Genomic DNA, 12318 nt, shown 5'->3' with positions numbered 1-12318 from the left:
ACATCAAAACAAGCACACCGACAATAAAGCACTTATTTATGTTTACTTATATCATGTGACATACACGAGGATGGAAGATCATGGCTTAATATGGCTGCTAATGAAAGAAGAGGTTTTAATTTATCTCAGTGTATATGCAAAGGCCACACAGTGAAATGCAAAGGCTTCAATTATAATGAGCCCTCCCGATGGGAGTGTGAAGCCACAGGCCACTCTGCTGCTCCTCACGTAGTAAGTGCTCTCAGGGTAGAGGTGTGTGTCCAGCACTACTTAGAACTGCATGACGCAGTGGTAACGGGCAAAGTCAGTTGGAGTGTGTCAACACATGGTTGTTATTCTCATTAACCCTTACTCGTTATCTAAAATATGCTTTAAGAAGAAAACACAATTGACCTTGAACAGCTAAGTAGCTACATCTATGATTATTGGTATGTCTAGTATTACCGGGATTTAGTTTTAAAGTTCCTATTAAGAATCCCAGAGGAGTGCCTGGGTGGCTCAGTCAGTTAAGCATCTGACTTTGGCTCAGGTCATGATCTCAGGATCCTGGGATCGTGGGCCCCACAGCTGGCCTCCACGCTTTGCAGGGAGTCTACTTGTCTTTCTCCCTCTGTCCATCCCCCTGGTTTGTGCCCTTTCTGTCTCTCAAATAAATAAATAAAATCTTAAAAAAAAAAAAAAGGACCCAGAAATCAGTGTGCTCTACCTAAGCCCATTACCTTAGTAACAAAAGTACCTAAAAAGGCTAGACCTTCTGTCATGGTGCCCGAGACCTCCATTTTTAGAGTCAGAAAGCCCTAGGATCAAATCTTAGCTTCTGACTTATCAGCTGTGTAACCTGAAGCAAGTCATTTCCACTCTCTGGGCCTTGGTTTTTTCACGTGTAAAATGAAAAGGACAAGCATGCTTTACTTCATAGAGGGACTGAGTAAATGATACCTCATATCATAGAGAGAGTGCTTAACAAACATGGACATGTGTTCTTATAAAACTAATGCACATTTGCTCACTCACAAGCCTTTAGCTATGAAAGATGTAAGCAGTATTTACATTATTATCCCAGACCTGTGTTTTCAGCAGGAAATTTTTAGAAAGCACAAATTTCTTGAAGCTAAGAGGACCAGGGTGCTTCAGGGATGGTGTGATTTCTCTTTAGATTTGGTTTTTAAATACTACATAAAACAAAAAATCGAAGAGGCCCCAGGGTACCCCAATACATCAATAAGGAATTGGGTGTATGCATTACGCTCCATCAATATAGCAAATGATCTGTGTGTTTGCACGTACATTTTTAAAAGTCTACAAGAATATATGGTAAAGGTGTTCATTTAGCATGGTGAACTTATGGGTGATTTTCAATTTCTATTTTATGTACTTTTTGTATTGTCAAAAACTTGCCTAATGAGTATATATCTATCTTTAGCTCAAATAAATAAGTATATAAGTAGGTACAGAAACCAATAAATAAATCCATTTTAACTTGGAGATAAAATATTTATGAAGGATGTTCTTACTACTTCAGTACCTGAATCTCACAATACACATACCCAAACATACTCCTTTATACTGTACAGAGATAAAGAGCTGGAAAGTGGGGGTCCACGGAATTTCTAGCACCATCTGCCATCAAAGATCTCAACCTCCACCATTCCATCCTGTATGCAGTGATTGGTGAGGCCTTCATTTGTCACCTAGAAATTCCACATTTCAGGACAGCTCAGCATTAAACATTTACTAGTCATCCCCAAAGTAGAGGAATTGTTAGTTATTTTTAATCTGAGTGTGGTTCCTCCAACAAGCCCATAGTAGCTATTACAGATGGGCAGTCCGTGGTGGATTTGACCTGCAGAAGGTTTCATTTTGAGTATAGAATATTTTTAAAAAATTTTGTGGCTTGCTCAGCTTTTTTTAAACTTTGGGGGATTTCGTACCAAAATTCTGCTTTTCTTGGAAAATCAAAACATCGGTTTGATCAGATCGATGCTCCCATGACAGTGACTGCCTGATTCCAAAGAGGACAATATATTCTCCATTTTCCCACAGTCCCCGCCATTCCTGATCGCTTCGCCTCTGTTCTAGTTTACTAGCTAATGTTGCTTATCTGTTCCCTGAGTACTTATTCTGGTCTTTGCTTGGTTCTTCGAACTTACAAATCTATGGGGCTTCACTGCTTGGTTCATTCTCTGTTTAGGCTTCTTTTTATTATTATTATTATTTTTTTATTTTTTATTTATTTGACAGACAGATCACAAGTAGGCAGAGAGGCAGGCAGAGAGAGACAGGAGGAGGAGGCAGGCTCCCTGCTGAGCAGAGAGCCCGATGTGGGACTCCATCCCAGGACCCTGAGATCATGACCTGAGCTGAAGGCAGAGGCTTTAACCACTGAACCACCCAGGCGCCCCTCTGTTTAGGCTTCTGACCATGCTCTCTTGTAAGTGGAGTGATTCCTTTCAGGAAAGCAGCTTGGAAATGCTGCCTTCTTTGTAAAGTCCTTTCTGGATTCCTTCTTCCAGTTGTACCCTTTGAACTTCTCTAATATATTCCCTCCCACCTTGTCAACAGGTCTAAGCCCTTGTCATAGGCCCTGTACATGGTAAGCACTCAAAACACCTTAACCTGGGGCACCTGGGTGGCTCAGTGGGTTTAAGCCTCTGCCTTCAGCTCAGGTCATGATCTCAGGGTCCTGGGATCGACCCCCACATCGGGCTCTCTGCTCAGCGGGGAGCCTGCTTCCTCCTCTCTCTCTCTCTCTCTCTGCCTGCTTGTGATCTCTGCCTGTCAGATAAATAAAATCTTAAAAAAAAAAAAAAACCTTAACCTTATGATTACACCTTTTCATGTCCCCATTTTTTCTTCTAGATTGTAAACTCCTTGCTAGCAGGAAGGATGTTACCCATTTTCCGGCTGAGTTTTAGTCATTTGCACAAAAATGGGTGCTTACTAAATGTGTGTTGAATTAAATAGAAATGCACACACAGCATTTCATCCGTCATAGGAGTTTAACAATTTAGGGTGGGGAAAAAAATGCCTGGGTCAGTGAGGAGGGGCAGGTCTTGAGGGATGAGGAGTGAAGAGCAAAAAAGTGTTCTTCAAGTGGATCCCTGAATAGTTTATTAAAAATGCAGATTTCTGGTCCCTGAGCCTTCTGGAGCAGAGGTCCAGGAATGTGAGGTTCGATCAAACTTAACCCCAGATTTCCCAATATAACTGTCTCAACTATTAAAAACAAAAACAAATTCTCCCTTCTAAAATGGAACCAGAATTAGTAATTCTATACTTGAGTAAGAATAAAGAAAACAAGTTTTGTTTCTTTGTTCTGCTACATTTTTTAAATTTTGCTATTGTGTATATTTTATAAATATTTATCAGAAGGTTGAAGTTGGAAAGAAAGCTGCCCTCTTCTTTAACAATAATCACTTAATTTTAAAATAATCACTTAATATTTAAGCATGCACCATGTGTCAGACACTATTCCAAATGCTTTCTATGTGTTAACTAATTCAATTCTTAAAACAACCCTACAAGGTTGGCATTATTCTTTCTTTTTTTTTTTTTTTTAAAGATTTTATTTATTTACTTGACAGACAGAGATCCCAAGTAGGCAGAGAGGCAAGGCAGAGAGAGAGGCGGAAACAGGCTTTCCGCAGAGCAGAGAGCCCAATGTGGGTCTTGAGCCCAGGACCCTGGGATCATGACCTGAGCCAAAGGCAGAGGCTTTAACCCACTGAGCCACCCAGGCGCCCCGGGGTTGGCATTATTCTTAACCCCATTTTAGGTTGAATTATTGGAAAAGTTGGGCTTCAAACCCAGATATTACAGCCTCAGAACTCCCATTGTCAAGCCGAAGCCTCTTTGTTTCAAGAAAATCCAGTAAATATTCCATCTCTTCCAGAAAACTCTCTAGACTACTCTGACCCACCACATCAACATTACTGACATTGCCGACATTGCATTTTTTAATTTAATAGACTGCATCTAGTCCCCCCCCCCCAAAAAAAAACCCATACACCAAGCACTTTTTGGATGGCCTGCCTTGTACTATTTATTTTCCCTGCATTGTTTCACTTTCCTGTACCTTCCCTGGGATGTTCTCTAGTGACCAAGCTATGGGTATTGACTTTCTCTCCAAAGAAATTATGTGCACTTAGGAAGGCAGAGAAAGCCATCCTTTGCACCGCTGTCTTACCTGGAGCCCTAATGTTGCTGTTCACGCAGAATAGACAGTATCCTGCAGTGGTTAGGGCGTGTTTGGATCTGAATTCAAAGACCCGTACCACCACGTTCTAGTTTCCTATTCTCCGACAGGTCAGTTAACCTCTCTGACCCTTAGATTTCCCCCACTGCAAAATGGAAGTCCATTAAGTCAACTGACCTTGAATGATCAACTGCTGTTGTGGCAGGGGAGGTTGAACAAGGCCAGTAGAGACCCTGAACTCATGGGGCATCTAGTCCTTCCCTTTTCTTCCAGGAGAACCAAATGAGATAACAATAAGTGAAGTGCTTACTTAGCTCAGATCTGGGGGGCATGTCCTAGCTGCTCAATAGATGTCAGCTATTCATTCAATATATTCTATTTAATTAGAAGCAAGCCTTCCATTCGACACCAGAAGAAAATTTAATTAAACTTCACACCACACAGATGTAATATGATACATCACTCCATCTCAAGCCTTTACTGCTTCACGCTTTGCTTTCCACTTCTTGTCCACAGCAGCTATGCCAGGACGGGAGAAATCAAGGGAGCCTTCCCTCTCCCACCGGGTCCTTCTGTGTAGGCTGGTGATCCGTGAAAAGAAGGAGACGGAGAAGGAAGGGGAAGAAGGAAAAGAAGAAAGAGGAGGAGGAGAAATGCCAAAAGCAGGGTTCCTGGAACTGTGGTCTCGTAAACATTGACGTTGATCAATCAACTAAACTTCCAACAAAACGCTGGGGTCAATCATTTTTAAAAATAGATTTGAGTTTTAAAATTGAATTAATTTATAGTGTAAAGAGAAGTGGGTCCGGCAATGGGACCCACAGTCAAAGCTGTTTGGGATTTACTTTCTCTCTGTCGGGGAAATCCCCGACGGTGCACCTTTAGCGCTCGACTGGTCAACTCGTTTAGAGATGATGTGAAAGTCCCCGGAGCAGATCCTTCCCCAAGGGTCCTCCCTTCTTCCTCCGCTCTTCTCTCATTTGCCACCTCACGCGCAGCGTCAGATGCAGCTGCACTCTCGGTCTTCTCGTGTATCAGCAATTTGAGTGAACCTCTGGAGTTTCTTTCGTCAGGAAAGAAATCATAATGAAACACTCGTGAACCACAGAACTGTTCTGGAGCGAAAATGACAGGCATGGGGTAGGCTCTTACTCCTTTTAACTCCTTTCCCCCTCTCTCGTTCCTTCTCTCTTACTACCTCTCTCCCTCCCTCCTTCCCCTCTTTCCTCCCCTCCTTGATCCTCCTTTCTTTCAAGAGGAGCCACCAGGTTCGCAGGAATCTCCGATCCAGTCAGGAGCCAGACCCACTCCCGTTCCGGACTGGATCCCGCGGGGCCCGCAGCCGCCCGCGCCTCACCCCCTTTATTCTAAGGGCAATCGGGGCTTGGGATGCTTGAAGCCCGGGAGGCGAACCGAGTCCCTCCCCGCGCTTTTCCGCCTCGGAGCGAGGGATGGAGAGGCGCCGGCTGCTGCCCCTCCCTCTCCCGCCACCGCCGGCCGCGCCAGCCGCTCCGCGCCCCGTGGCACCAGCGCCTTTTCTCCGCTGGGGTAGGCGAGCGCAGCCGGCAGCCGCGCGGCGGGGACCGAGGGCGCCCCCTCCCTTCCTCCCGCTCCCCTCCCCTTCCTCCCCTCCCAATACAATGACTGGGCCGGAACAGCGCATCAGCCGAGTCTCATTGGCAGCGGCCGCCCCAGCGCCCGGAGAGGCGGCGGGGCGGGGGCAGCTGGGGAGAGCGGAGCCGGGAGCCGGGCTGACAGCGAGAGCCGGCGGGCGGGACGCGGGCACGGGAGGACGCGAGGCAGGCGGCCCGGGCACAGCCGTAAGTGTGGACCGAGGCGAGGACGCGCGGCGAGCGGCGGCGGGGCCGACGAGCGGCCCCGGGCCGGGGGATGTGGCGCGCGCTGGCGGCCCAGCGAGCCCGGGAGTCGGGCTGCGCGGCTCGCGTGCTGAGCGGGAGCCTGGGCCGAGAGGAGGAGGAGGAAGAGGAAGGCAGGCGCCCGGGAAGGCGCGGCGCGGCGCGGCGCGGAGTTGTTCGCGGGGCTGGCGCACAGCCGGGTCCCCGGGTCCCGCGCGGTGAGCCACCAAGACAATAAAGTAGCGGCCGGTGGCGCCCGAGCGCCCGAGGGAGGAGGCGGCGGAGCAGGTAGGTGGGCGACCGCCCGGGGGAATCCAGCGCGCGGCGGGTGCGCGGCCGCGAGCTGCGGCCACCGCGGGCGCTCCGCGTGCTGCCCCGGCGCTGCGCGTGCGGCCCGAGACCCCCAGCGGAGGTGCGGGGCTCGGGCGCTCGGGCGGCCAGGAAACCCCGCCCCCAGGCTGCCGGCGGCCTCCGCCCGAGCCTCAGGGGCACTTGGCGCGGCGCTCTGGGCGCTTCGGTGCTGTGGAGACAGGAAGTTTGGCGGTTTCGAGGCGTTGGCGCTGGTGGGGTTTGCAGACGCGCCGCCAGGGACCATGTGCTTTGGTTGGTGCGCGTCCGTGGGAGGTGGGAGAAATGCTGATGAATCCCAGAGACTTTCACAAGGCAGGGCTGAAAGGACTTGGGGGGAAATCCCTGGCGTTAGCAGTGGCTACCCAGGGCTTGGTTCCTCTGCGTTTCTTAACTAGGTGTGTCGGGTTCTAGCCGCTCCTGTGTTGAAAAGGCTGTGTGCGTGTGGCTCGCCCTCTATTTTCTGGAGTATTTCACCTTTTACCTTCGTGTGTGTGTGTGTGTGTTTGCTCGGGGGCGCGCGCGCGTGTGTGTGTGCGTGTCTGGGTCACGGGGAGGGGGCAAAGATGATACAAAGATGATATTTTGCGAAATGCCATTCGGTTTGGACTGGAAGATAAACTCTTCCTTTGCGTTGATCCAGTGCCCTGTGCGCCGAACGACACTGCTGGGCAGTGGCTGGTGTTGTTGACAAAAGGGGTGAGAGCTCCTCGGGAATCTTCCCCGAGCCTGAGAAAGCCGCCGCAGGAGGAGGTCTCCCCTGCTCTCCTTTGTGTGGCCGCTTCCTTCCAGATGTGAGAGGGTTGGGCTGGGCGCTCCTGGGTGGGGTAATCATTATCCCGAGCATTCCTGCGATCTGCTAGGACTTGTAAACATACCAGAGCCAACTCCTCTGAACTTTGCCAACCAACTTGGTGGGCTTGCTGGTACCCAGACGGGTGCTTCTGGAAGGTGGCCCCTTCAGAAGAAAGACTCTGGAGTGCTGACAGCCCCAGTCTCTCGGGAAAACCTGGTGATCCTTCATGGTTAGCTAGTGTTTGCTCCAGAAATTTACCAACCCATTTGGAGGATGTGTACAGGATTTTCGCGCAATCCAGGACATGCTGTTCCCCGTCCCAAAGGGAACTTCCAAATCAAATATCTGGAGGAGAAGAAAAGCAGCTTCGCCTTACTTAACCTCCTCTGGCTGCACTTTCATCTGCCATCCACATGCTGTTAAGAATGGTGGTTGACAGCTTCTGGCGTGTCAGACGCCCCAGTAGGCATCGTGAATAGTCCACGGAGTGGTAAGCTGAGCCCAGAGAGAGGTTAAGGAACTTGCCATAAGTCACGGTGGTCGTTTGGAGTTTCCCTGAGGTCTGATTCCAGGTGCCAGGCTGTTAACCATGACTGTGCCTCTAACAGGGATGGGCTGTGATGGCATTAGTGATGATGATTAAAGTATTAGTAATAACAATAAATACCTCCTCTCTCTCTCTCTTTTTTTTTTTTTCCAATCAGTTAAATAACATGATGGCGACTGACCCAAGGTAAACACTTGGGTTATCTTTACGTTAAATGTCACAAACTAGTTGATGGTTATATTGATACGTCTATGATTCTTTTTTCTTTTTTGCATATCCAAGAATTTTATACTATAAAGTAAAGCACAAGCGCGTGTGTGTGCGCGCGCATACACACACGCCTTTGAACAGTGCTTACATTTCCTAAAAGAGGGCCAGAAGAATTCAGGCAATTCCAAGGACTTCTTACCCAGGAGAGGTTAATCACTTCTTTATGACATCTGCAAATATTAATCAAACACTTTATTTGCTTAAATTCAGTAATGCAGGTGGAATGTATTTGAAAAATATAATGATGGAAGATGAAGTCTACCTAAAATACCATCATAGTGAGGTTTGGTTTTCATTCTCCCTGTGAAAATTCTCAGAAGTCACTTCTCCAGGATGTGCTAGTAACTGATTGCCTTCAACGTCACTTTGCTTTGATATTAATAGACTTTCATCGTAGTGGCAGGGCGGTTCGTGGTTTCTTAAACAGGCAGAATCCCTGTGCTGGGGACTAATAATCTAGAATAATTTGGGAGGAATTAAAGCTACAGCCACTCAAGGGTATGAAAGCAGCTAAGTTTTCTCAGCATTGTTCACAGGCACTGGCCTCTGTTGCTAGCAAGCATGAGAATCCGACTTCTCCATTTGATGCCACAGATTTAATCAAGACTCTGCAGTGCTTCTGAGAAGACAAAAAGGAAGTTTTGGCTAAGTGACAATACAAATAAGGTACATGGAAAACAGTTAAAAATACCCTGTCTTATCCAGCCTGCAGTAATTGTCTAAAATTTCAGGAACTCTTCGTAGTTATTTTACACACAATACACACATAAGTGAAGGCTTGAGGTTTATACTGCAAATGACCCCTCTCTCTCTCTCTCCTCTTTCTCTCCTTCCCTCTACATCTGCCCCAGAGATCTGATCTTATCATGAAGACACTATTTTTACATACTCAGATACTGCTGAGGTTCACTGAAATTGCTATCTTCAACCTGTAGATAAATAAATCATGTAACTCAGCTCAGCAACAGGATTTAGGTATCTCTTCCTTATTTAATGTATTTCTCATCTCTCTCTTTTTAGACATGGTTTTTATTTTGTTTTAGAAAATGCTTTTTTTTTGGTAGTAATTCATTTATTTCTAGGTCATTAAGATTTTTTTCCCTTTTCTGGTCAACATGTGTCCTGGGTAGATCAGAGAGCAACACTAAGGTAGCAATTTTCTGTTGCTAGATGCTTGATTTAGGGGCCAAACCTCCTATTTTCCTCAATAATTGAAATTATCATGATATTTCTTATCTCACTTTTTCTGGTGAAATCAGTTTTTAACCTAATCTCACAAGGCAGTGTTTTTTTTAAATGACGGTCATTAAATCAATTTAGTGGGCTACAACCAGTATTTTTATTTAAAGTATAACAGGACAGAGAATGTTACCATCGTCTTATGTTAATAAGTGTTCTGTTGTTTTAGGAAACTTTGAGTCTTGATCTGAGGCTGCATGCACATTCTGGGTTGCAGTATAAAATGTAATTCTTACTGTGAGTTGCTGTCTAAAAAATTGACAAGCTACTGCCACAAGGTGTATTTTCCTAGTAAGTGACAAACACCCAGTTGAAGTGGAATCAGGATATATATATAAATTTTTCTCATACATACAAATTTAAGTTACTAAAAAGATACATACCTAGAACTGGCCTCAAGAGCCTCTTGCCCAGGGCTGAACAATGACTTTGGAATCTGATTTCCTTCTTCTCATCTTCAGCTCTGTCTTCCTCTTCTTGCCTTTGTGTATGGCGCTCCTTGTTGGGTGTCTAGTTGATGGTAGGTAGCATTGCCAGATTACACAATTTCAGGTGGAAGTCCAATAAGAAGTCTAAGACTCCTTTGCCCGGTTGTTTAACAAAAAGCCTCAAAACCAGTTACAGTTGGCCAGATGGACATGGGTTTGTAGGAAAGCTATGTACCAAGTGACTTCTGCAGAGGTTGAGGGCTTTGCCTTGTGGGTGAGTCTCACCCAGACGACATGGACCATGGATACCAGAGGGCTGGACCTCCAGATGAAGACAGTTGCTTGATAAAGGGGAAATGGATGCTAAGGAAATCAACTCAACATTTGCTGAAATGTACAAGTGTTTAAGTCCGTGAAAGCTGATTTCTGTTTTCTTTGATGCCCCAAAGAATGGAGGACAAGCTGCATTATATTCAGGCAAATAGGCTATCAATATGAATTCTTGCATATGTAAGGAAAGCCTTAGTTGTCACTTTTAACATGGTCAGTGTCAGGACTTATGAGATCACAGTGCACAGCATGTTACCTTGATAATGGTTGCTCTACTTTCCAATGACACTGAGGGAAAAATGCAGATATATATTGATTAAAAATTTACTACAGACCCTATACCTCTTATAAGGGGTGCTCTTGATCCTTTCAGCATTTATGTTTGAACCTTGGAAGGCATGTATTTTAATCACTTTGTTGTGCTAACGTGGTGAAAGCAGATATTTTAGTGGTGCCTTCAGCAAATTCTTTGAAGAATACACCTCCATAAGGGCCAAGGCAATGAGGTTTCTGCTTCACAGCTCTTCAGCCTTGAGATATTTATCTGGGTCTATGTTACTTTGCCCTTGGGGATATGCTGCTTTTAATTACCCTCTGCCAATTCATATACAATTATCCAGTGGGTAAGGGGGCCCTAATTGTGTGTGGCTGTGAGAATAATGTTCACTCCCAGCAGAGGTTCCCTAGAAGTAGGGTGATCGTGCTGGCTTGCTGGGGTCAGTCCCGGGTAATGTCTGTGCGTCCAGTTTGGAGGAGAAATTATATGGTCACTGCCCCCCTAGGTTATTTTAGGGGGCCATGATTAGAGGCCTTTTTAATAGATTAAAGTAGACAGAATTCCTTTTACCAGGCAAGATGAAATGATAATATTTAAGGATGCATGCTTAGTTAAAGTCAAAAAGAAAGCAAAGAAAGTGGTTACCAAAAAGTTCATGATAGTGCAGAGGTTCTAAGCTGGGAGTGATTTTGCCCCAGAGGGAACACTTGTCAACATCTAGAGAAATTGTTGCCATTTTTTGTTGCCATCTGGGGAAGGTGCTGTTGGCCTCTAGCTTGTGGAAGCGGGGCAGGCTGCTACATATCCCACATGTGGAAGGCAACCCCCACAGCAAAGAAGTACCCAGCCCCAAATGTATATATTGGGGATGAGAACCCCTGGTGTAGCAGTTATATTTGAGGAGGAGGGAGAGAAAGTATCTAGGAGCTTCTGGGGCAACTGAGTGTGGGCTATTCACTTGGAGATAACTATTGAGCTGCACATTTGTATTTTGTTCCTCTTGTTTTTTTGAGAGAGGGAGAGGGAGGAAAGGAGCAGAGGGAGAGAGAGGGAGAGAGTCTTAAGCAGTGAGCGTGGAGCCCTGCATGAGACTCGGTGTCGTGATGCTGAGATATGACCTGAGCTGAACCCAAGACTGGGACACTTAACCCACTGAGCCACTGCGGTACCCCTGTTCATTTCTTAAGATTTTTTTTTTTTTTTTTTTTTTTTTTTGACAGACAGAGATCACAAGCAGGCAGAGAGGCAGGCAGAGAGAGAGGAGGAAGCAGGCTCCCTGCTGAGCAGAGACTTAAGCAGGGCTCTATCCCAGGGCCCTGGGATCATGACCTGAGCCAAAGGCAGATGCTTTAACCCACTGAGCCACCTAGGCGCCCCCTCCCCCCGTTCATTTTTTAAATGTATGTTATACTTAAAAATAAAAAAGCTTTGGGGCGCCTGAGTGACTCAGTGGATTAAGCCTCTGCCTTGGGCTCAGGTCAGGCTCTCTGCTCAGCAGGGAGCCTGCCTCCCCTTCCCCCCCGCTTGCCTCTCTGCCTACTTGTGATCTCTTTCTGTCAAATAAATAAATAAAATCTTTGAAAAAAAAAAAAAGAATAAAAAAGCATTAAAAAAATAAGGAGGTCTTCATCATAACTGAAGGGTAATGGACCTCTCTATGCCTACTAGGGTCTTATTCAGATGTGAAGGCCCACTACATAATAGTAGAGCTAATGGTAACTAGATCGGCTCACGTTCAGCAAGTGTTCACCTGCGCTGGGAACTACTCTGCCAACATCCCATAATATTTGTTGCATTGGCAAAGTCTATGTGTTGACCGGTATTCTGCAGGAAGGCAGGATGATGGGTTGAGGTTATGAACACTGACTCTCGAGTCAGAGGACCTGCCCTCATATCCCGTTACACCACTTATGAAATGCATGAGTTTGAGCAAGTGGCTCAGAGTTTCTTCATCTATGAAATGTGAGGAAGCAAAGTTCCTACCTCACTGGGTTATTATAAGACTGAAAGGACACAGTGTAAAGTGTTTCGC

General features: G+C 46.2%; 1 protein-coding gene across 2 annotated transcripts in view; it reads left to right on the top strand.

The window, feature by feature from the left end:
• The first annotated feature begins 5895 nt into the window (after positions 1–5895).
• The window catches only part of FRMD4B (FERM domain containing 4B), a 323466-nt gene continuing 317043 nt past the window's right edge, over positions 5896–12318 (top strand). The window contains exon 1 of one of the 2 annotated variants that reach the window (XM_059161477.1): positions 5896–6015. The gene's annotated coding sequence lies outside the window, so the exon portion shown is untranslated. Of the gene's footprint in view, positions 6016–6093; positions 6340–12318 lie in introns of those variants that run through there. The other variant, XM_059161479.1, reaches the window with a different exon arrangement.

Source organism: Mustela lutreola, chromosome 2 (genome assembly GCF_030435805.1).
Source record: "Mustela lutreola isolate mMusLut2 chromosome 2, mMusLut2.pri, whole genome shotgun sequence".
NCBI lineage: Eukaryota > Metazoa > Chordata > Mammalia > Carnivora > Mustelidae > Mustela > Mustela lutreola.
The sequence above is the reverse complement of the archived record's forward strand: the minus strand, read 5'-3'. Positions and strand labels throughout refer to the sequence as shown.